The 23146-nt window shown below is 36.9% G+C and overlaps 1 non-coding gene across 1 annotated transcript; it reads right to left on the bottom strand.

The window, feature by feature from the left end:
* Nucleotides 1-22354: 22354 nt before the first annotated feature.
* Nucleotides 22355-22461, bottom strand: LOC131170042 (small nucleolar RNA R71). The gene has a single exon (XR_009140985.1). It is a non-coding gene; the product is annotated as a small nucleolar RNA R71 (small nucleolar RNA).
* Between the last annotated feature and the right edge of the window lie 685 nt (nucleotides 22462-23146).

The following is a 23146-nucleotide window of genomic DNA, read 5'->3' as shown; positions in this document are numbered from 1 at the left end:
TCGAACGTGTGGGTCCAGTGGCCTATAGGCTAGCTTTACCACCAGAGCTGGACAAGATCCACAATGTGTTCCACGTGTCTATGCTCAGAAGATACCGCTCAGATCCTTCACATGTCATCTCCAGGGAAGAAATTGAAATACAACCGGATTTGACGTATGAAGAAGAACCTCTACGGATCTTGGCTCGGGAAGTGAAAGAGTTGAGGAACAAATAGATTCCACTGGTGAAAGTGCTTTGGAGGCACCACAACACCGAGGAGGCAACTTGGGAAAGTGAAGAGATGATGAGGCAACAGTTCCCTCAACTGTTTGCATCAAGTAAATTTCGAGGACGAAATTTAAATTAGAGGGGAAGAGTTGTAACACCCTCCCGGTAACAACTCCGTACATTCTACTGTTCCGGTGACCGATGTCGATCTAGACAGCTAGAACGTCCGGAAAAATATTTAAACTAAAGTCAGAAACCATAATTAACTCAAATATTAATAAGAAAAATTTAGTAAAAATTTTAGAAATAAAATACAACCAAGTTAAGCAATGGTGCCCTAGCGAGGGTAAACCAGTGAAGTTGCGGTTCTCGAAACGAGGAGCCTTAGACCCGGGGGAAAAATTATAAAATAATTATTGGGACTCCAGAGAAGGGTCATTGAGGTTCCTAGGGCATTAGAATGCCAAGAAAATATTTAGAAAAATTTTTCAATCGGTACAGACAATTTTGACCCGTTCAGCCAAACGGAGGGCATTTTGGTCATTTCGCCTTCAGAGGTGATTTTTGGCCGACTTGTCCAGTTGAGTAAATAATTAATATGACATAAAATATGGATAAACATTACTAGAAATTAAATTAAAGATGAGTAGTGGAGGAAAGAAAAGAAAGTGAGGAAAAAGCTTATTTATGACATCATGGTGATGTCATTAAGAAAACTATGACCAATCACAATTAAGCCATCATTTGACTAACTAATAAAGAGACTAAATGAAGACCAAACAACCAAAAATTACAACAGCCATCACCCTCTTCCTCATGCAGCCGAATTCCCTTCCCTCCTCCCTCCATTGATGTTCAATCAAAGCAAGCTTAATTTCTCCCTTGTTTCACCACAAAACCCTAACCTCTCTTCATTAAAATTTTACCCCACACCTTAAACAACCTTTTGGCAGCCTAGAAAGTGAAGGAAAGTGAAGTTTAGAGTTGAGAAAAATCTTCCCTATTCAAGATTAGTGCATTCGATACTTAAAACTCTTTATTTTTGTGATTTGTAACTTGAATTGAGTAAGATTTGTAACTAAAATGAACAAGAATTTTGTGTATACATACTATGAATTTTCGGCAGCCCTTGTGAAGAAATTAATTTGATTGGTTTGATGGACTTAAAGTGAACTAGAGCTTATATTTAAAGTGCATACTTATACATATACAAAGAAAGAAAGAGTTAAGTAAGGAATTTGTGAAAACTCATATGGGAATTAGTGTTTTGAGTAGTGAAAAATTGATTTGGCTTAGGAAATTGTTAGAGAACATTTTAATGGTCAATTAGTGACCATTTTAGGTAAGTTGACCACAATTTGGACTGAAAAATAGTATGGCAAAGTGAAGGTGTAAGCTGCCCTAGGACAGCAGCAATGGACTGAAATTTCAGTCCAATTACACAGCCATAACTTTGGCTGTGTTGGTCCAATTGGTGTTTGGCCAATTGGACATGAAACTAGGCTTATAATGGCACATTTTTGCTGAAGAAACCATGCCCAAAAGACCAAAGCAAGAGGACCAAAACTTGGCCCCAATCCGGATACCCTGCAACTGATTCTGCAGAATGACCAAATGAACAGTAACTTTTCATTTGGCCATAACTCACTGTATATTTGGTCAATTGACCTGAAAGTTTTACAGAAACAAGTTAAGACATAGACAAACAACTTTCATGAAGAAACCTACCCCAAATTATGGCCAGAACCAATTCAAAAATGCAATCACGATCCTTTGTTCATGTTACTGTAGATATGGTCAATTCTGCAGATTGGCAATCCGGCCAGCTGTGGTTTTTGAGCCATATCTGGAGCTACAAAACTCCAAATGGAGTGATTCGAAAAAAGAAATTTAACTAGACAAAATAAGGAACAACTTTCATGTTTGTCATTTCCTCAAATTCTCACTGCAACAGGGCCCAATGGAACAGTAAAATTGGGTCTCAAAAACTGAAATTTCTGCCCTCTTAGAATTAAGTTGAGAAATGGAAATGGCAATCAATTCCAACAAGTTTTAAATACAAAATGTGGTATGTTTGGGGTGTTAAAACCAATACACCTATTTTATATCCAAAAGTCAACATTTTTGTTGACCAATGAGGTGAATAGTGACATCAAAACTTGAAATGCACAAATTGAAGAATTTAAAAGTTTCAAATGCCCTAGTATACCTAACATGATTGGTTTGGATAGTTTGGCTTGCCAATAGGGTTGATTAGCAAGATCGCACATGGCAATATGCCATTCTGTGATTTTATGGTTTTTAACCATTCTGACCTTGTATTGAGACTTGGCCTTGTGCCTGATGTATTTACAGCTTGTTAGCTGTTCTGTTGCACACCGGGAGATGCATATGTGACCGATGGTGTGACGGCCCGAGGTACTAGATACCCAGTGCCAGTTTACCCGTTATCCAGTCCAGTCGTCTAGTGTAGGTTACTTGGGGCAACCAAATGAATAAAAGTGGACAAAGTAAATGATATACAAATACCAAACAAATAAAACGTACACATTCACTACACATTTAATTTCTTGCTATTCTCTTTTATTATATTATTGCACCACTAAGCATTATTGCTTAGCGCATTGCTTTTGCCACGCGTAGGTACTGGAGATACAGATCGTGAGCCCAGTAGACCACAGACTGGGTGAGTCCATCCTGCAGCTCTGCACAGTGTCCGTGTCACCTCAACTTCTGCAGTGCATTGGTAGGACACTAGGTGTCATTTTGACATTTTGTAACTAAATTTTGATTTTCTCATATGAAATTAAACTTGTGTAATGTATATTGATCTTTATGTAAATTATGAAAATTGTATTTGTGAATGGAAAAGTAAATGTTTATTTGTGATATATATGTGACCATCACATGTGATGGATGATTGAGAATTGAAATTGAAATGTTGAGATCTTGATATTGAGTTTTGTGATGATATTGGAGTTGAGAATGAATGAATTTGTTTATTGGAAGTGTTTTTCACAGGTTCCGAAGAACTGTTTTCTCCATTTTTAGCCGGTACTCTGCCGGATTTTCTTTAAAATTTACGGAACCTCAAATAAATTATAATTTCAATAAATGACTTAAATGAGTTATATTTTACAAGTTATATTCAAAATTTTGCTGAAAATTAATTAGGGTATATTAGAGTGTGCCGGTACACCGTGTGGCATTACTTACTCGGGTATCTTGTGTACAGTGCAGGTGTCACATTTAGTGGTACCAGAGCACGGTTTAGGCATTTCTGGGCCTAGATTGAGTCCATACCATGCATTGCATTTGTAAGAGTCGAGGTGACACTAATGCAGATCTGTTTGTCTTTGTTATTTTGAATAGGATATGGACCCTTCATCTCAGAGAGCTGTTGAGGAGGAAGTGGAGAGTCATGCTCCACCTGCAGCAGCTGAGACTGGGGGCATGGGAGAACCTGCTCCACCAACTCAGGCAGAGCCCGTTCAACCTCCACAGGCCATGTTTCAGCAAATGGCCGATTTCTTTAGACAAATGGCCGGGGTAATGCCAGCACCACCACCACCACCACCAGCTCCACAGCAGAAATCACACCTGGAAAGGTTAAGAAAGTTTGGGGCAGTGGATTTCTATGGCAAGAGAGAAGATGATTACGTGGCGGTAGAATTGGTTGAACATAACAGTGAGTTCTAAAACAACTCCACTGCACCCGAGCAAAACCTAGAGGCCGCCATATCTTTGTTGCAAGATGATGCTTATGAGTGGTGGGACACGGTGTCGGTGAAGTGCAGCGAAGTCAGTAACTTGGGACTTCTTTCTCTCCGAGTTCAAGAAGAAATATGTGGTCTTGTATACCGGAAGAGAGAAGAAGAGAGTTCATTAACCCGAGGTAGAGACATTATCGGTGGTAGAGTATTAGAAGGAATTTGTCCGATTAAGCCGCTACGGAAGGGAGATAGTCCCTAATGAAGCTGAAAGGTGTAAGAGATTTGAAGAGGGACTAAATGACAACATCAAGATCCAGCTCACTGCCTTGGGAATCACAGAATTTAGCAAGTTAGTGGAAGCTGCAATAAGGGTTGAAAAAGTAAGAATAAGTGAGCAGACCAGAAGGGAGAGACAGCAGAAGAGGGGCCCGGGTCAGTCTAGCTCATCTCCTGCACCTGGGAAGAAGTTCAGAGGTCCACCTGCACAGAGTTCAGGTCAGCCACATGGTCAGGGTCAGTCTCAGGGGCCCAGGCCACAGTTCACCCCTAGGAGAGGTCAGTCTACACCATCAGTGGGCAGCTCTCCAGGGATGGGGTTCAAGGGACCAGCCCCAACATCTTCTGCATGTCCACACTTTCTAAAATGGCACAAGGGAGAGTGTTGGAGAGTAACTGGTGCCTGTTTAAGATGTGGGTCGACAGAGCTTCAGCTGAGGAACTGCCCACGTAGAACAACTACAGCTACTCCAACACAAGCGATGGACACTGCTCCGCACTACGAGAGGTAGAAAATCTGGTAAGTCTGACGCAGTGAGACCATCACAGAGGCCTACATCTGAGCCAGCAGAGAGGCCAGATAACAGACCACATACCAGAAATTATGCCCTGAGAGCTCAGGAGGAGCAAGATGCCCCGGATGTCATCAGGGGTACGTTCTCCCTCTACACTACACCTGTGCATGCATTGGTGGATCCAGGATCCACTCATTCATACATCTGCATCAACTTACCCGTAGAAAGGGGGATACTAGTAGGGGAAAGTGACCAAGACATTCTGGTCACTAATCCATTGGGTCACAGTGTAGTGGTGAACAAAGTATACAAGGGTTGCCCGTTAAGGATTCAGGGGTACGAATTCTTGGCCAACCTGATTGAGTTGCCCTTCCACGAGTTTGACGTGATTTTGGGAATGGACTGGTTGTCACATCATCAGGCAATAGTTGATTGCAAATTGAAGAGAATTTCTTTGAAAACTCCTGAGGGTAATGAAATTACAGTTGTGGGGAAAAGGACAGATTTCTTGTCCAATGTCATCTCAGCCACCGTTGCAAGAAGAATGATGAGAAAAGGCTGTGAAGCCTACCTAGCACATGTGGTGGATAATAGGCAGGCTAAGCCAAACTTGGGTGACATACCCACAGTGAGAGACTTCCCAGAGGTATTTCCTGAAGAGTTGCCTGGTTTGCCACCAGAAAGGGAAGTTGAATTTGCTATTGAGACACTGCCGGGTACAGCACCCATTTCTATTGCTCCTTATAGGATGGCACCCACTGAATTGAGGGAGTTGAAAACTCAGTTGCAAGAGTTGCTTGATAAGGGGTTCATACGCCCCAGTGTGTCACCATGGGGAGCTCCAGGTCTTTGTTCGTGAAAAAGAAGGATGGGACTTTGAGGCTATGCATTGATTCTGGCGATTGAATAAAGTGGTGTGAAGAACAAATATCCGTTGCCTAGAATTGATGATCTGTTTGATCGATTGAAGGGAAGCAGAGTATTTTCTAAGATTGATCTCGGATCGAGTATCATCGGTGAGGTTGAAGGATGTAGATGTGCCAAAGCGCATTCAGGACCCGATATGGGCATTATGAGTTTCTGGTGATGCCCTTTGGCCTAACAAATGCACCGGTGGCATTCATGGACCTTATGAACCTTATCTTCCATCCATACCTAGATCGGTTCGTAGTGGTCTTTATTGATGATATTTTGGTGTATTCCAAGACCAGTGAAGAACATGATGAGCATTTGAGGATTGTTCTGCAAACCCTGAGAGAAAAGAAGCTGTATGCTAAGTTGTCCAAGTGTGACTTTTGGCTGAATGAGATTGCATTCCTTGGATACATAGTGTCAGCTGATGGGATTAGGGTGGATCCCAAGAAAATAGAAGCAGTGATGGAATGGAAGCCTCCCAGAATACAAGCGAGGTCGAAGCTTCTTGGGGCTAGTGGGTATTCTGAGAAGATTTGTGAAGGGATTTTCTTTAATAGCTGCTCCAATGACCAAGTTGTTACACAAGAATGTCAGATTTGACTGGAATGACAAGTGTCAGACCAGTTTTGTGAGGTTAAAGGCTATGTTGACAGAGGCACCAGTGTTAACACAGCCAGTGTCAGGAAAGGACTTCGTGGTCTATAGTGATGCTTCTCATAATGGGTTAGGGTGTGTATTGATGCAAGAGGGAAAGGTGGTCGCTTATGCTTCCAGGCAGCTAAGGCCACATGAACAGAACTACCCTACCCATGATCTAGAGCTTGCAGCAATTATCTTCGCACTGAAGATATGGAGGCACTACTTGTATGGTGAAAAGTGCTACATTTACACAGACCACAAAAGCCTGAAATATTTGCCAACCCAGAAGGAGCTTAACCTTAGACAGAGGCGATGGATTGAATTCTTGAAGGACTATGATTGTGTAATTGACTACCATCTTAGGAAGGCAAATGCAATTGCTGATGCTTTGAGCAGAAAGTCCATCACAGCTTTGAGATCATTGAATGCCCGTCTCACTTTGATTCGAGATGGAGCTATTTTGGCTAAGTTGCAAGTGAGGCCAAACCTGCTACAGCAGATTTTAGATGGGCAGAAGGTGGATGAGAAGCTAATGGCTATTATGAGCAAAATCCCAGAGGGAAAGCGGTGACTATGAGGTGAAAGCGGATGGGTGTACGCACTACAAAGGAAGACTGTGTACGGATAATGGAGAATTGAAAGCCGGATATTCTAAAAGAGGCACACACGGTGTATATGCTATGCACCTGGAAGTACAAAGATGTATCCCGATCCCAAGCTCCAATATTGGTGGCACGGTATGAAGAAGGACATAGCTGACTATGTGACTAAATGCTTGACACATCGACAAGTCAAGCGAGAACATCAAGTTCCATCGGGGTTGCTCTGACCTATACGCATACCTGAATGGAAATGGGATCGGGTCACCATGGATTTTGTAAGTGGTCTACCTCTCACCCAGAAGAAACATGATGCAGCATGGGTGATAGTTGATAGATTAACGAAGTCAGCACACTTTCTGCCAGTTAGGACTGACTACTCACTAGAGAGGTTAGCGTAATTGTATATCGGTGAGATAGTTAGATCGCATGGAATTCCACTTTCCATCATATCGATCGAGACCCAAGGTTTACATCGAGATTCTAGAAGAAGTTGCATGAGTCCTTGGGTACACAACTCCACTTCAGCACAGCTTTCCATCCTCAGACGGATGGGCAATCAGAAAGAGTAATCCAGGTAAATAATTGAACCAATGAAATTGACACAAATATTGAATTAAAATGATAATAATAACGTGAAATATATGTCAGGTCCTTGAGGATATGCTGAGGAGTTGTGTCATTGAGTTTGAGGGACGTTGGGATAGATACCTCCCAGCGCGAATTTGCATACAACAATAGCTACCAAGCTAGCATCCAAATGGCCCCATATGAAGTAATCGTATGGGAGAAAATGCAGAAATCAGGTGTCTTTGGACTGAATTGGCGAACAAATCGGTAGGGCGGACACAGTGAAACAGCCGAGGAGAAGGTAAAATCAATCAAAGCCAACTTAAAGGTTGCCTCGCATGCAGTAAATCTTATGCCGACCTGAAGAGGAAAGAAATAGAATATGTGCTTGGCGATAAAGTGTTCCTCAAGGTGTCACCATGGAAGAAGGTATTGAGGTTTGGAAGGAAAGGTAAGTTGAGCCCTAGGTTCATTGGCCCATATGAAATCATCGAACGTGTGGGTCCAGTGGCCTATAGGCTAGCTTTACCACCAGAGCTGGACAAGATCCACAATGTGTTCCACGTGTCTATGCTCAGAAGATACCGCTCAGATCCTTCACATGTCATCTCCAGGGAAGAAATTGAAATACAACCGGATTTGACGTATGAAGAAGAACCTCTACGGATCTTGGCTCGGGAAGTGAAAGAGTTGAGGAACAAATAGATTCCATTGGTGAAAGTGCTTTGGAGGCACCACAACACCGAGGAGGCAACTTGGGAAAGTGAAGAGACGATGAGGCAACAGTTCCCTCAACTGTTTGCATCAAGTAAATTTCGAGGACGAAATTTAAATTAGAGGGGAAGAGTTGTAACACCCTCCCGGTAACAACTCCGTACATTCTACTGTTCCGGTGACCGATGTCGGTCTAGACAGCTAGAACGTCCGGAAAAATATTTAAACTAAAGTCAGAAACCATAATTAACTCAAATATTAATAAGAAAAATTTAGTAAAAATTTTAGAAATAAAATACAACCAAGTTAAACGAGCCGGTGCCCTAGCGAGGGGTAAACCAGAGTGAAGTTGCGGTTCTCGAAACGAGGAGCCTTAGACCCGGGGGAAAAATTATAAAATAATTATTGGGACTCCAGAGAAGGGTCATTGAGGTTCCTAGGGCATTAGAATGCCAAGAAAATATTTAGAAAAATTTTTCAATCGGTACAGACAATTTTGACCTGCTCACCAAGCGGAGGGCATTTTGGTCATTTCGCCTTCAGAGGTGATTTTTGGCCGACTTGTCCAGTTGAGTAAATAATTAATATGACATAAAATATGGATAAACATTACTAGAAATTAAATTGAAGATGAGTAGTGGAGGAAAGAAAAGAAAGTGAGGAAAAAGCTTATTTATGACATCATGGTGATGTCATTAAGAAAACTATGACCAATCACAATTAAGCCATCATTTGACTAACTAATAAAGAGACTAAATGAAGACCAAACAACCAAAAATTACAACAGCCATCACCCTCTTCCTCATGCAGCCGAAATCCCTTCCCTCCTCCCTCCATTGATGTTCAATCAAGCAAGCTTAATTTCTCCCTTCTTTCACCACAAAACCCTAACCTCTCTTCATTAAAATTTTACCCCACACCTTAAACAACCTTTTGGCAGCCTAGAAAGTGAAGGAAAGTGAAGTTTAGAGTTGAGAAAAATCTGCCCTATTCAAGATTAGTGCATTCGATACTTAAAACTCTTTATTTTTGTGATTTGTAACTACTAGCAATCTCCCACTAGCACTAGAGTCATTCATTACAACACCATAAACCCATCTTCTCAAGATGTCGGTCTAACTGAGCTTGTGATAAAGGCTTAGTGAATGGATCAGCTGGATTTTTCAGCTGATGCTATTTTTCTGCATGGCTATATCGCTTTGCCCAACTATCTCTCTGATAATGTGGTAGCACCTTTCTATGTGTTTGGATTTCTAGTGAGACCGAGGTTCCTTATATGCAAACAACTTCTTTTGCAGCATCTAATGCAGCAATATACTCAGCCTTTGTAGAGGAATCAGCAGTCGTACTCTGTTTGGAACTCTTCCAACTAACTGCACTTCCATTACAAATGAACACAAACCTAGAGGTAGACTTTCTATAATTGATATCTGATTGGAAATTAGAATCAGTATCACCATCCAATTGTAAAGTCACCACCTCCATATATCAACAATAAATCCTTACTTCTTCTCAAACTTGGATTGGATTGATACCTGCTAGTCAAACTAACAGCATATGCGATATCCGGCCTAGTACACAACATTGCATACATCAAACTTCCAATAGCTGAAGCATATGGAATCCTAGCCATTTTATCTCTTTCTTCAAGTGTCTTTAGAGACATCTCTTTAGAAAGGTGGATACCATGTCTCACTGGTAACAATCCTTTCTTGGAATCAAGCATGTTAAACCTCTTTAACACCTTTTCCAAGTATAGACTTTGGGATAAACCAATTATTCTTTTCGCTCTATCTCTATAGATGCGAATCCCAAAAATGTAGGTTGCCTCCCCTAAGTCTTTTATGGAGAATGTATTTGACAACCATACCTTTACAATTGTTAACATACCTGTCTCATTACCCATCAATAAAATATCATCCACATATAAGACAAGGAAGGTGATAGCACTATCACTAACCTTCTTATATACATATGGCTCATCCTCATTTTTGATAAAACCAAATGACTTAATGGCTTCATCAAAACGGATGTTCCAACTCCTCGAAGCTTGCTTCAATCCATAAAAGGATCGCTTTAGCTTGTATACTTTAGAACCATCTTGGGATTCAAAACCCTTAGGTTGTTCCATGAAAATGTTTTCTTCAATGTATCCTTTGAGAAAAGCTGTTTTGACATCCATCTACCAAATCTCATAATTTTAGTATGCAGCTATTGCTAATAGAATCCTAATTGATTTAAGCATGGCAACAGGCGAGAAAATCTCCTCATAGTCGATTCCTTGCCTTTGGCGAAACCCTTTCGCTACTAGCCTTGCTTTATAGGTCTCTACCTATCCATCAGAACCAATTTTCTTCTTGCAAACCCATTTGTTCCCTATAGGTACAATACCTTCAGGTGGGTCAACAAGATCCTAAACTTGATTCTTATACATGGAATCAATCTCGGATTTCATAGCATCAATCCATTTTGAAGAGTCTATATCTGATATAGCTTCTTCATAGGCAAGTGGATCATCTCCATGATCTACTTCTTTATGAGTAGATAACTCTTGTTCTTTTTCATGAAGGAAACCATATCTCACTGGTGGGTGAGATACACTGGTTGATCTACGAGGAATAACTGTAGATGTTTCATCAATAGGTGTAGGTTGACTAGATGGATCTATATCCATCTGATCTGTTGGTTAGTCAGAATTCTCCAATTCTAACTCTATTTGCCTTCCTTTGCCTCCTTCTTGAGTAAACTGTTTTTCAAGAAATGTGGCATCTCTACTTATCATAATCTTTTGTGATGTAGGGAAATAAAAATAATATCCCAAACTATCTTTTGGATATCCAACAAATCGACCCTTTTCTGATCTGGTTTCTAATTTATCAGTGTTCAGCTTTTTGATATAAGCTGGATAACCCCAAATCTTAACATGCTTAAGACTTGGTTTTTCTCCATGCCATATCTCATAAAGTGTGGAAGATACTAATTTTGATGGAATCCTATTCAGAATATGCAAAGCTGATTCTAATGCAAATCCCAAAAAGAGATTGGCATATCAGTATAGCTCATCATTCTACGTACCATATCCAATAGGGTACGATTTCTTCTTTTAGATACACCGTTCAGCTGTGGTGTTCCTGGAGGAGTTAGCTGGGAAACAATGTCATGCACTCTCAAGTATTCATCAAATTTAGTACTCAAGTATTCACCTCTACGATCTGATCAAAGAGTTTTAATACTCTTTCCTGTTTGATTTTCTACTTCAGATTTAAATTCTTTGAACTTTTCAAAGGATTCATGTTTGTATTTCATTAAATACAAATACCCAAACCTTAATTTATCATCAGTAAAGATAATAAAGTAATGAAAACCACCTCTAGCCATTTCTTTAAATGGACCACATACATCACTATGTATTAGCTCCAAAATATTTTCAGCCCTTAGCCCTTGTCCTACAAAAGGTGATCTAGTCATTTTGCCTTGAAAGTAGGATTCACAAGTTGAAGTAGGTCCAGAACCTAATAAGGATAAAATCCTCATTTTCTTCAGCTTTGCATCCTATCTTTTGCAATATGACCTAACCTTAAGTGCCAAATATATTTTGAACTTGAGTTGATTTTTATCATGGCATTGCATTCTTTTAGATTGCTATACTCTGGGCAGTTCCCTTTCCAATGCCTATCCTGCTGGCAATGGAAACACTTTTCTTTGCCTTCATCAGCTTTAGTCTTCCCTTTCTGTTTAGCTATTTTCTTTGAAGATCCTAGAACTTGAGGTTTCCTTTTCTAATTGCCCTTCTTCTTATTGGACTTTCCAGCAGAAGATGATGCAATCAAAGCTACCTCTTTTCCTTTATTGCCTGGCATATTCTTTTGGACAATAACTAGCATGTTGAGTAAACCAGCTAGGGTGCATTCCTGTTTAGTCATATGAAAATTTATCACAAAATTCCCAAAAGACTCAGGAAGGGACTGAAGGATCAAATCCGTTTGCAGTTGGAAATTCATGTTAAAGTTAAGATGTTCCAGCTGCTCAATCAGCCGAATCATCTTGTGGACATGATCCCCAACATTCTATCCCTCAGACATCCTCATGCGGAATAACTGTCTAGATATCTCATACCTAGCATTCCTGTTGTACTCACCATACAACTCTTGTAGGTGAAAGAGGATCTCACTCGCACTCTACATGTTCTCATGCTACTTTTGTAACTCATTACTCATAAAAGCAAATATGTAACACTTGGCTCTCATATCATGCTCCTTTCACTTGTCCAAAGTTTCATGTTCCTCTTGTGTGGCCTCTGGAGGTAAGGGACTAGGAACATTTGAGTCTAAAACATATCCTATATGTTCAAGGTTCAGGACAAGTTTCAAATTTCTTAGCCAATCAGATAGATTAGGTCCTGTCAACCTATTGCGATCAAGTATGCTTGCAAGGATATTGGATGGTGGTGGTTATGGTGTGTTCATTATTATCAGAAAATTAACTGCAGAAAATAACCAGATTAATTAGTAAATGTATCATGTATTTAACCAAAATGATTATGGTCTTTTAATCAAATTGGTCATCCCACTAACTTAGCGAATCCTACACTTCCAAAGTAGAAAATGGAAATCCTAGTTGGATGGATTTTTGGTGGGTGATTGAATTCTTATAATCTTATTGATCATCCTCAGGTACATCCATTATTAGAATTACAATAAACTATAAGTGAGCAACTCCTTGCCCATCACATCTCATATGAGGTTCAATCCTTTACGTAGCCCCTAATGCTCAAAATCTCAAGTACATCCATTATTGACTTATCTTGCATTAGTTAAGTTGATCCCATTGAGCCAGTAATTATGCAAATAATTTTAATGTCCTCAGGCACATCCAATATTGGCCACCAAACCATTTACATATTTATAACATCTCATGCTTAACAACTATTCTTAAGAAAATCTCTTAAATTATTGCATCTTATGTAAGTATTTAAAATTTCATAAAATAATTGCCTCAATGGAGGGCCCATGTTATAATTACTTTAATTATACCATTTTTAACTTAATCATTTGTTTGGAAGATTTTGTGGTCATCCTAATTACTATTAAGGTCTCACTTTGCACATTATCCATTTAGCGTGCCTATATCATATACTTGCATACATTCCCATGCATCTCATGCATTCATGGATAAACAGTAAATATGGTATGATCATGGACTTTCTAAGGGATTTAATTCTGAGTCACCAAGAATTAAATCAGGGCATTCCTAGGTGTATTTTATTCATTCATTTTACAAGAGTTGCTGAAGGAGTACATAATCAACACTTGATCTTGAATTCCTCCTACTGGTCCCACCAATGCTCTTAACCTCCTTGATCTTCTTGCAATCCAATTACATAGTAATCCTTGGCATACCAAGGTGAATTTACAAGAACTAAATAAATGAAATTACAACCCAAAATTATTACAACCTTTATAATACATGCCCAAAATAAATTAAAATTAATTAATTAATTTACAATCCCAAAAAAACATAAAAGAAATAAATCCAATCACATTGGTCTTATATAGTCCATGATCATTCATCATGCATATCACTATTTAACAATTTAAATAAAACATACACACTTAAATTAAATTGAATATCTCATATTCAACTTAACAATCCAGATTTGAATATGATTCAAACAAATTTAAAAATTTAGATTTGAATCACATTCAAACAAATTTAAAAATTTCATATTTGAATCAAAATTTAATTGTGTGATTAAAACTCTAATTAAAAAATTTAATTAGACATAAAATGGGCAGATCATACAACACTTGCACACATAATACCCATCACTTACCATGCACATCGTGGTAGTGCACAAACCATGCGCACCATGGTGCTTCCAAGCATGTCGCCACCTTTATTCATTGCAACTAGCAATGATTTAATCACCTCATGATCAAATCACACAATTAAATCATATAATCAACAATCTAAATGGCAAATATAGTGGCTCTGATACCAATTGAAGGAGCGGAAGCATGAAAAACATAAGTTTAGATCATTGAAATTCAAAATTTTTCATCTAGAGTCACATGCATCATACAAGATTTATTTTTATCTATTTGATTTCAATGATAAACAGCATATTAAAACTCTTTTAATATATTTTTGGATCTACATTTGCCATTTAAGATTTTAGAATTAACATATTAATTCCTTAGAACCCTATATTATATCAAGAACAAGTGCACTAACCTTTTGATGCACTGAAGTGTGTTTGCCACCTTTGGGATGCGTGGACACTAGATGTTTCCCTCTAGCTTGTCCACACCAAGATCACCAATGGTAGCCCTTGAACAGCTTCTAAAGCTTTGTCTATGAATTAGAAAATCAAGTTTTGCCTTTTGAGAAATTACAAATGTAAATAGGACACTAGAAATGATTTCTAGTATTTTTAATTCAAGAGATTGTTTGCTAATCTCTTTGAATTGATGAGAGATGAAGAAGAAGAGAAGGAAGAGGTAGCCAAGGGTGGTGGCACCAAAGAGAATGAGCAGCTTGTTATTTTTTTCTTTTCATAACAGCACATTATATAGCTAGGTCATTCATCATACCATTCACATTAATTGCAATTCACATCAATCGATTTTCGCGTACCATTTGTACATCGAATTATTTTCCTTTCTCTCATGATGGGAATAAATGTCCCATTCACATATTTATATGATGTTTTCATTCATTACAATACTTATATGAATTATTATTCACAATGCAAAAAAGTGTTTTACATACTAAGTATTTGAAATTCACATTTTTTCCACTATTGTACTGTTTATTATACAAGGTATCCTCATTATTCTATTTATAATGGGAACATAGGTTCCAAGTGTATTTTCATATGACTTATGTGTTTAGCAAACCATTTAGGTAATTTATATTTTATGTATCAATAGATTTCATGTCACCTTGTAGTGGAAAAGTGGGTCCCACATACCTATTTCATGTAATTTAGCATGTAGTGACTTATTAGGGATATGACCTTACTAAAAACAATTTAATTTAAGAACCTTTCTTTAGGTTTAGTTTTACTGTTTTGAATTTACATATCAAATTAAGCAATAGCCCCACTTCCTTCATGGAAGTCATTCTTCTATGTCTTTTCTTTATTTTCCTTTTTGAATCATGTTATTTTGGATTTGTATAACTCAAGTTACGGTCAAATAAACATAACTGATTCAGTTGCAAATTCTGATTCCTTTAGCTAGGCAATTTTGGTATCATAATTTGTTAAATTATTTGGACAGGTTGTAGCAATATTTAGGCTAGTGTTCTTCATAGGATATGTTGCCCTATGTCTTATGGTCACTCAGAATTTTTAGTTGCACTTTTTTAAGTCATGTAGACTTACTTATAGCCACATTATTGGCCTGGACTCAAATGTCCTATACTAATATGATTTCCATTTAGGTCAGTAGCTTTGACCCAAAATTTAAGCTTCTTACATTCATAATTTGAGAAAGGTGTCTAAAAAAAAGTTAAAGCCTTATTTCTTAAGTTTCTAGAACTATATGGCACATTTCAATTGAAGTTTTCTAGTGGGAGATATGCTTAAAAAACTATGCTGGAGTCAATGGTTACTTATGCACATTTCCAAAATTTATGCACTAATTTGGCCTAGCCAATTGACCTATTTCTCTTGATTTTTGGGTTTTGGTCAAAATATCAATCTTGTAGATCTATGTCTTATTGAAATTTTAGCACTTGTTTCAGGGCATTTGGAGTTCTATGGACTAAGTTATGGCATCTTTGCCAAAACTGGTCAAGTTGCCTAGACAAAGGCAATTCTAAGCTGTTTTGGTTCTGGACAGTTTTTGTGTCCCAACTTGTGCAAGCAATTTGACTTGGTTAATGGCATTTCTGGGCCTTGTGTTCTTCACAAAAGTTGTATCCCTATGTCTAAGCTTTCTAATGATATAAATTTTAGGTCATTTGGACATGTCTAGAGTGAGTTGTGACCAAATGAATGTACACTGTTCATTTAGTCAATTTTCTGGGTTCACAATTTGGTAATCTGGATTAGGGCAACATATTGGTCATTTTCTGGATAGAATTTTGGCATGATTTTCACATGAAAATTGGTGCATTTTAGGTCTAGTTTTACTTTCAATTGGCCTCATACCAATTGGGACCACACAATTTCACTTATGGCTCAAAATATACACTGCATTCAATAAATACTCAACCTGCCATAAAAATTACACTTCTAATTCTCATTCCTCCATCTCCCAAACTCCAATTTTGGCATTCATAGCACTCTAAGATTATCAATCATCTCAATTCAATCAGTTTCTAGCAATTTGCACAAGTCTCCAAGAATCAATTCACAACCCTAATTCAAACGGTCAAAGTCAACATTACATATTTCGTAAATTTTCTAATACATGTAAATTCATTCCTCAACATATAACTCATTCATCAACACCATTAATCACCATTTAAATACATGGAAGTATCAATCTTCAATGCTTCTCAAGGCTGCCAAAATTCAACAATTACACAAGCCTCATCAATCAATCTCAATTTTCCAAATTCAAACAATTACACAAAATCCCTAAATTATCATCAAACCCTACTTCAGTTTTTCCCAATTTATACCTATCACATGCAATTAAATTTTAATACATATAATCACTTTAATCAACATCCCTAATCATCATTTATGTGTAAGAAATAATCAAACTCCCTTACTTATCAAGGCTGCCAAATTGGGAGTTCTCAATTACTCATCATTTTCAATCAAATTCCTCATCATATCAACTCATTTCAATGTTTAACTAAGGAAAAAAGGAGAAATTATGCACTAACCCCAACTTGTGAGAATTCTTGTCTTGCCAAACTTCAATTCTATCTCTTCAAATTACTATCAATAGCTTCCTTATGATGTGGGGATTAATTTTTGTGAAGGGACTTGTAAGAATCACGGTGAGAAAGAGAGAGATTGAAGCTTTGCATGAAACTCATCCATAGAGTAAATGGGAGAGCTTGAATTCATCCATTTGAGTGAAGTGAGGAAGAAGATGGAATTAGTGGATTTACATTTGTCCTCTCATGGTTTTATCCCCCCCCCCCCCCCCACTAACTATATTTAATTAATTATAATAATCAAATTTTCCTAATTCTAATTATACCCCCTCATTTCTCTGAATTTATATTACACATATAATTTCTTATTTTCATGGGATTTTTAAAATTTAATACCACTTATTTTAATGGACATTTAGGTCAAAAGTCAACTCTAGGTGCCAAATGATCAAAATGCCCCTCTTCGAGTTATAGTCACACTTTTTCGGCAATACCGATTAAATTCCCGACCCAACTGCTCCTTTAATTTTCATTTTCATGGATATTGATTAACTACATTTTCTTTGACATTTTTAATGTCATTTGTACTCAATAGACCTTTAATTAAATCCCAAAAATTATTTCTCAAGGTTCCTCACGAGTTTGGGGTCGTCAACTATCTACGCAGTGACTTCCTAGTGCGATCACCCATCGCTAGAACTGCAGCTCATTTAACCTTGTTGTATTCTATTTCTTAAATTTTTTCTAAATTTTTCTTGCCATTATTTGAGTTATTTATGACTCCTCACTCTAGTTTAAATATAGTTCCAGACATTCTGGCTGTCCGGGCAGACATTGGTCACCAGAACAGTAGAACGTAAGAACTATCTAAAATGAGGGCATTACAGATGTGCTTTAATTTAATTAACCTTGTATCCAAGCTTAATTAAATAAGTGAAGATGATTAGTATGCTTTAATTTGTATGAATTGTGCTAATTGGTGAATTAGGGTTCTTGATAATTAGAAATTTAGGCAAATTTAAGGATTTGGTGAATTTATGCCCAATTGACATAATTGGTACTTAAATTGGTCAATTGGTGTGTTTAGAAGTGTGATTGAATGATTGAAACTAAAATTGATTTGTGAATGTGCAATGGTCAATTCTGGACAGATTGACCTTGGTCCACTCAAATGGCCATAACTGAAATTCTATTGCTCCAATTGGTGTGAGGCTAATTGGAGATGAAAATTAGGACCCAAAGAAACAATTTTCATGGAGAAACCTTGCCCTAAAACTGACCACAAGTTAGTGTAAAATTTGATTAAATCCGAATTAGGTACCCTGCCACTGGACAAAACTGACCATATAAACAATACTTGTTCAATTAGTCATAACTTGGTGTAGAAAGGTCCAAATGACCTGATTTTTATTCCGTTGGAAAACTTAGACATATTAGAACAACTTTCATGAAGAACACAAATCCATATTCTGACCATAACCTAGTCAAATTGCCAACCAAACTTAAGTTACCAAAATTGCCAGAACCCTACATTGCCCAAAATTCTAGAATTTGACCAATGTAGCTAGCCTTAGCAAAAATAGCATAACTTAAGCTACAAAACTAAAAATGGAATGATTCAAAAAGGGAATTAAAGCTAACACATAAAGGAACAACTTTGATGAAGGGAAGTTTGCCAAATTTCCATTGTAGAAGGTTCAATGGAATAGTACAACCAAGTGACCCAAAACTGAAATTTTAAAATTTCACTTAGAGAGTTTGGAATTTCAATTGGTAATCAATGTCAACACAATTTTAACCCAAAATTTGGTATATGGGTGTAATTAGAACAAAAATACCTATTAATTATGAAAAAGTCAACATTTTAAAATGAATAGTGAAGTGAATAGTAACCACAAATATACCAATTGCAGAGGACTCAAATTTTATAAATTTGATTAAGTAGATTAAGTCTACAAAAATTTAATTATTTAATTACTTGTTAGAAATGAGTTGAATGAGTATTGAAACACTTTAAATTGTGTGTTTTAGTAGAAAAAGACACTGGGAAGAATAAGAAAACAGTGAGTCAAGGCATAGAGGTGACTCATTAGAGATTTGTGCACAACAACTAATTTTCTTTTGATTTTCGAATTGAATTTTGAATTGAACAAGTTGTGGAATGAATTTATGGCCTTAATTTTATGTATTAGCCCAAAATTTAGGAAATTATTTGAATGTGAATTGATGGATCATTTGAGGTTTGGAAAATTGTTAAAATCGGTTGAAACCACAGTTGTCATGACTATATGTTTGAATTCCTCACTAGCTTGCTTAGTGGGATGAATTGGTTTTGTATTCCCTCTCTGGCTGAAGTGTTGAGGTATGTGCTAGTTGAGGACGAATTGAATGAGTACTCATATATTGTGCTAGCTAGCCTTGGTATTCCTCATTAGCCTTTGGCTATTAGAATGAATTGGATATTAGTGTCATGATTAAGCTGTGTGACCTTTCTAAAGGATTTGTTCTGTAATTTATGGAATGAAATTTGATTTATTTAAGAAATTTTCTAGCTTTAGAAATACAGCATGATTTGTATGTGTTTAATCTTTCAATTGATTTAATTTGATAAAATTTTGATTTAATGGTTGTGTCAATTATTATTTTTATTATTATTTTTAAGTTGTGCACCACTGAGTCTTTGGCTCAGCGATAGTTTTTTATTGCTATCACAGGTAGAGAGATAGATAAAGCAGCAGAGTAGGCTGCTTTATGACTTGGAGTGTTCAGCATTTTGGAGTTATCACCAGGTATATAGAATATACCCTTGTAAATTTTGTTTTAGTGTATATGTAACTGTATGTATGTACATTAGCTTTGAGCAGTTGTGTAATAAATTTTAGAGTTTATTTTGATTTGTGTAAATAATTGTAATGTAAACTTATTATCTTTATCTAAAGAAATGCTTCAATTTATTTTTGAAATATTTTCTTTTATGAATTGCTTGAAATTGTGCTGAATTGAAGATGGGTTGTGATGAGTTGATGCATACATTTTGCATAATTATTTAGGTTTAATTTCATAGCCATTTTATTTGATTATTAGTCACTTTTAGCTAATTTCATTAGTTATTTAGTTAGTTTTTCATAATTGTCAATTTTGGATTAATTTGTAATTTTTACTTTGTTTTATAGGAAAAATGGTGTTTTTGAAGGACTAAAAAGAAATTTTTCCATTGAGGAGTGACTTCTGCAACCAAAGATGTCAAAAACAAGTTTCAAAGTTGAAATATGCATTAGCCAAATTGGGCATAACTTGCCGCATAAGCTATGCAGATCTGCATAAGGAGAAGAATCACTGTTCCAATACCTGCCGAATTGTGCATAAGGAGAGTGCATGGCTTAAGCAGATTCACGCCCCCCTTATGCAATCTCATGGAATTGTGCATAACCTATGCACCTGGTCATGCAGTTTCGCATAAGTGAACCAGAAACCAGCCGAAAACTACATAAGGGACTGCATGACTTATGCAGTCCACTTATGCAGTCCCACAAAGATTTCATTAAGGAGCTGGTAGAAGATTCCCTCAGAAAATCTCTCCTCAAACACACCATTTTAGGGCTCCATATCAGAAAATGTTATAAATAGCCCCATTTCCCATTTTAGAAGAAGAGGAAGAAAGAAAGGAAGAAAAGGGAAAGGAGAGGCAGCAGCTGAAGAGTCACAATCACCTCCCACACCATTTCCAATTAGATTTGGAGATTTCTTTCTTTTCTTACATTTTTCCTACCTTCCTAGTATTTGATTTCTTGTTTCTTAGCTTAGATTAAAGCTTTATTTCCATATTAAATCAGAATATCTTGTAAATATTATGGATAGTGAGTAGTTTAATCTTGATTCTGGAGTAAGGGTTGTAATATTTGAGATATTTTGTGGATTTTGATTGGGTAATCCATATTTTGTGGTCTTAATGAGTTTTATTCATTTCTTGTGTGCTTAATGACATGCTTAGTGTAGGATCCCATTAAGTGATGTTCTTAATCCATGGTTGAGGCACCGAAAGGAGAAGGCCTTGTGATAGATAATCAAGAAATTGAACTTAATTAACTTAGATCTAGAAATAAACTAAGGATTAAGAGGATTCACAGATTAATTAAAGAACTTAATGGGTCTTAATTAACTTTAACTCCACGAAAGTAGGATTAGATTAAATAAGGCACTCTTTGTCTCACTCGAAAGGGTATTCAAAGGATTTAAGAATTAATCTCCTTAAAACCCGTAAGTTCCACAAGATTGGATAACCAATTTAAAATCCCAAAATAGCTCGAATATGAAATCCCGAACTCCAGAATCGCCTTTTTATCATTGATAATTTCAAATTCAATTTAATTGCTTGCCATATTTGAACTTGCTTATTTCAATTTGATGCAATTTTAGTTTAAATCATTACATAGTTGAATAGATTATTAATTTTGCACATATAGATTTCATACTCCAATACCCATCAATTTATTGCTTTAATTTCAAAAATAGTTCAATTTAGTCAACTTTTTATATCAAAAATTCAATCATTAACACAACTCCTCATGGGAACGATATCTTTTCTATATTACTTGTATGACCCGTGCACTTGTGGTTGGGCCACATCAAGTTTTTAGCGCCATTGCCGGGGAGTTGTTTGTTTGAGATTGAATTCTTGATTATTTTAGTTGTTTTTAGTTTTATCTTTGTTATCTTTTAATTTTTTGTGTTTGTTTGTTCTTTTTCAGGTACTTTTAATCTTTTATGAGAAGAGCTAGAAGCACAAGTGACACATCTTTATTGTTCAATCCTGAAATTGAGAAATTTTGTAAAGCCAACAAGAAAGAAACCAGAAAAAGAAAAGAAGCTTTGAGAGAAACTGAATTAGAAGCAGACATGGCCGATGAAAGAATTAGAATTGGTGGTGGTAATGCTGGAAATGATCGAAACAATGAAAATGCAGCCCAAGGTGAAGAGGTTGTAAATGCTAATGTGCCTAGGGGAAGTATGATGGATCATGCTTTTCCTCATTTTGATGACTTGAGAGAAAGTATAGCAAGACCAAGAATTGATGCAAATAGCTACAAGATGGATTTTGGAGTTCTTCAAATGATTCAAAATTCCCAATTCGGGGGACATCCTTCTGAAAATCCACACACACATCTAAAGAAGTTTGCTATGATCTGTGACATGCAAAAACAACCAGGAGTGTCTGATGATGCAGCAAGATTGAAGCTATTCCCATTCTCTTTGAAAGATAGAGCATTGGATTGGCTTGATTCTTTACCTCACAACTCCATCATAAATTGGGAGCAACTCACTGATGCATTTCTTGCACAATATTTTCCACCTAGAAAAACTCTAGAATTGAGGAACCAAATGACAGCTTTCAGACCAAGAGAAGATGAAACTCTTTATGAGTCATGGATAAGATGGAAGGAATTAGAGAGACAATGCCCACATCATGCCATTCCAAAATGGATGATAAATCAGAATTTTTACACCAATGTCACTCCTGCAATTAGAGGGATTATTGATGCTCAAAAAGGAGGAGAATTTATTATGAAGCATGAAGATGAAGCTTATGAGCTATTGGAGAAAATTGCAAAGAATACTCATCTTTGGAGTAGTCCAAGAGGACCAGCTCTAACTCAGAAGAGGCAAGCTGCTGGAATGTATGACCTTGATCCATTCAACATGATTAATGCAAAGTTTGATGCACTTACAAATGTCTTGGCTAAGAAGATGGAAGATTTAAGTATGTTGGTTAGTTCATCATCATCATCTGGAAGTTCACAATAAGTTACTTATGCAGAGGGAACTACCAGCTGTGGAGTAGATTATGGAGAGCAAGCAGCATATGTTGGTAATTATGGAAACAAGCAAATGGGGAATCCTTACTCTCAAACTTATAATCCAACTTGGAGGAATCATCCCAACTTTTCATGGGGAAATCAGCAAAGTCAAGTTCCAAATCAAAATTTTCAACCACAACAGCAACAAGGAATTCCATATCAGCAAAATCGGCAACCATTGCCTAATTTTCAGCAGAAAAATATGAATCCTCCACCAAAACAGCAAGAACAAAGTTCCACCACAGAAGCCTTATTATAACAGATTCTTGCTAACCAAACTAAGCATGATGAAGAGATGAGA

Source organism: Hevea brasiliensis, chromosome 10 (genome assembly GCF_030052815.1).
Source record: "Hevea brasiliensis isolate MT/VB/25A 57/8 chromosome 10, ASM3005281v1, whole genome shotgun sequence".
NCBI classification, from domain to species: Eukaryota; Viridiplantae; Streptophyta; class Magnoliopsida; order Malpighiales; family Euphorbiaceae; genus Hevea; species Hevea brasiliensis.
Note: the sequence above shows the minus strand (reverse complement) of the source record. Positions and strands in the feature narration are given on the sequence as shown.